Source organism: Empidonax traillii, unplaced genomic scaffold (assembly GCF_003031625.1).
Source record: "Empidonax traillii isolate 1590-97213 ecotype Southwest subspecies unplaced genomic scaffold, ASM303162v1 scaffold196:size3368384, whole genome shotgun sequence".
In the NCBI taxonomy this organism is placed as follows: Eukaryota; Metazoa; Chordata; class Aves; order Passeriformes; family Tyrannidae; genus Empidonax; species Empidonax traillii.
Genome location: NW_020955389.1, coordinates 1,606,630 through 1,609,518, shown reverse-complemented (window position 1 = coordinate 1,609,518; position 2,889 = coordinate 1,606,630). Strand labels below are relative to the sequence as shown.

The following is a 2,889-nucleotide window of genomic DNA, read 5'->3' as shown; positions in this document are numbered from 1 at the left end:
GATTGAAACAATCATTTATACAGTTCTATATATATACACCCCTCACTATACTTTACAAAACCCTCCAAATTCCTAGAATATCTGAAATATCAATAAAAATAAAGTGACAACTTTCTTGAAAAATGGTCAACTTGATTTGAATTTTTTTTTTCTAAAATTGCTGATCAAAGAACCTTGAATCATCTTCTTATTATGTTGCCTGATTTTGCCTACAGCAGTGCAGGATCATTCCCCAATTATTGTCAGTGCTAGTGTTTCCTAAATCTACTATTATGCTTATTAATTGAATTTGAGAGGCCAATTAAAATTTTCCCTACTATTGAATTTTAGTGTACCTAACTTAATTTTTCCTTGATATTTTTGCAATAATCTCTTGTTTTTCCCTAAATGATTCTGCTAATGAACCAGTGTAGATTTTTCACATTTTAAATATTTGTTGTAGTTGTAATTGTAACTCGATGTCATTTAGCTGGCACTATACATGTATTTCTCTTTTCATATTTCTTTTAGTTGAGTCTCCCCATATTGTTTTTGTAGCTTTTCTTTGAACTTAATCCAATTTGTCTATGTTTTTCTGGTAATTAAGTGCTGATAGCAGAAGAGCATTCACCTGTTATGAGAAGAATCATCTCCTTTTATTTCTTTGAACCTGTCTCTTACTAGCTTTTAGTAATGACCCCTGCTTATTCTGTTTGGAAAACCAGCAAGCACTTGATTTCTAGCCACCTTCCCACAGGTAGTGTGATCATTTTGTATTTTGTAACTTCTTCATGGTTCATTGATTTTGTCTTCCAAAGTTTATTGCCTTGTTATTTTTGTGTGGGGAATAAGTTAAATTTGTTCCACTAGTTGTTTCTGGAGCAGTATAGTTTTCTTCCTTCAGCAATAGAACTGTATCTGTTTTTGTCTAAACTTCTATTTTTTTAGTTATTAATTCTTTGCCTAATAACTTTGGCAGTTGTTAATGCTGGCTCTTCATCTATGATGTGCACAGAGTTGATCTGTTACAATAATGATAGTGTGTCAAAGTGAATATCTTAAAGGAAAAACAGAGTTACAGTTACCTGGGCAATATTTTGAGACCTCCCTCAATTGTATGATGATTATACTCTTTTTTTTTTTCTTTTACATAGGATTCTGTCTCACTAAACACAAGAATGGATAACACCAACCCACAAAAAATTCCACATCTCTTCCTTATCCTTTAGCTGTATCATCCCTATTTTAAAGACAAGGGAAAATATGCGAGAAAGAACTTTTTATGAGACGACATAACAGACTTTTGCTGACAATTAGGACAATGTCTGTCTGTGTGGAAACTCCCAGCACTGCTCTGATCTTCAGAGCTGTCCAGAAGCTTGCCTAGGAATGCACACTTTGGAGTGACCATACTGTAGAAGAGAGTGGTCACGTCACACCCCTGAATGATAGCACTTCAAGTAAGAGACACCAAAACTGAGGACTGCAAAATATTTCTCACTTGAAGGCAGGCAGGGAAATCTGAACATTTCTATGAAATCTAAGGAAGAGTCAGGAATGGAAGTGAGTTTACCTGACTTGACTTTCTGATTCCTAAACTGCACATCTGTTGTCACCCTGAAGTCCTTCTGCCACTCTACTATAATGTGTGAAACCATACAGAAAAAAAAGTCAGGGACAATTAATTGGCCTGGTTTATGGGTTGATACCATTCTTTCTGTGAGCTGTGTCAGACCAGGGGGACATCAGAAGAATAAGCATTTGAATGTGCAATTTAAACCAAATTTTCTCCTTGTGGATGGTGGTGTGTCCTGATTCTGGACATCTGAAACTTTGAGCTCTGGATCCTAAAACTTATTCTTCAAATGTTAGTTTAGGAGAAGAAGGAAGGAAACAAGCAAAATGCATCAGTTCATTAGAAGACAGAAGTTGGGCTTCCTCTTATTGCTTTCATGTACAAATCTAATACTGGCTTATGAAAACTTATTTAGTCAAACAAAGTTTAATTGCTTCAGATTCCCCCTACTACTCTTTGTAGGCAAAGCAATGGAAGACGATGTGACCCATAACACACTGAGACCCTGTGATAGATACTGTACAAACCCAGTAATTTTTATTGTGTTGATTTTAAGGGTATCTTTAAAAAATCAGTGCTGGTCTCTGTTGGCAATGAGGGTGCAAGGGAGGCTTGAGGTGAGGCCAGCTGGTGTCATGCATGATGTGCAGATCTCTCTGACATTCTGAGTGTGTAGAGCTGTCATGTTGGACTAGCAGCACGTGATTGCTTTCTTTATGTTGTTTCTTTCTTAGTGTACCTAAGTAATGCTATGCTTTCAACCTGCTTAATACATCTTTGCCATTTATAAAAAAAAAAAAAATCCTTTCTGCTTCTTATCAAGACGACCATTTATTGCGAGTAGGACAACGTTATGACGTGAGATAAGTTTTGTTGTTTTCTTTCCCCCCTTTCATTTCTCTTGCTGCCATTCTGTGGTGTTTATATGCTCAGTCTATGCTTGTCTTTGTATGCACTTACACATCAGTTTCACAGCACTGCTCTCTCTTGCCTATAAACCAGTGCCTGCTAAGTGAATGCCTTCTTACCTGCTTTCCCTGAGTGCCTGTAGAGCTGTGTCCAAACTGCTGGAAGGAGCTGTGCTGCAAAAGGAACAGGGAAGGGTGGAACCAGTCAGTAGGTGAGTACTAGCCAGTGCAACAATCAATGAGCTAGTCTGTGTAAATCCTGTAGTTGTTTTTTTCAGTATTTTTTTCCCAAAAAGCAGACACCATAATAGCAGAATGGACAAATTTGTACATAAAACCTGGCTCAGTTCCAGTTACAGAGTGATTCCCTGAAGTGGTAGGGATTTCCTTCATCTCACAGTGGATTATTGTATAATAGTCCAAGTT

At 37.0% G+C, this 2,889-nt stretch overlaps 1 long non-coding RNA gene across 1 annotated transcript; it reads left to right on the top strand.

The window, feature by feature from the left end:
- Nucleotides 1-1,490: 1,490 nt before the first annotated feature.
- LOC114058939 lies at nt 1,491-2,669 on the top strand. Its single transcript, XR_003571548.1, has 3 exons — nt 1,491-1,542; nt 2,018-2,085; nt 2,531-2,669. It is a non-coding gene; the product is annotated as an uncharacterized LOC114058939 (long non-coding RNA).
- The last annotated feature ends 220 nt before the right edge of the window (nt 2,670-2,889 follow it).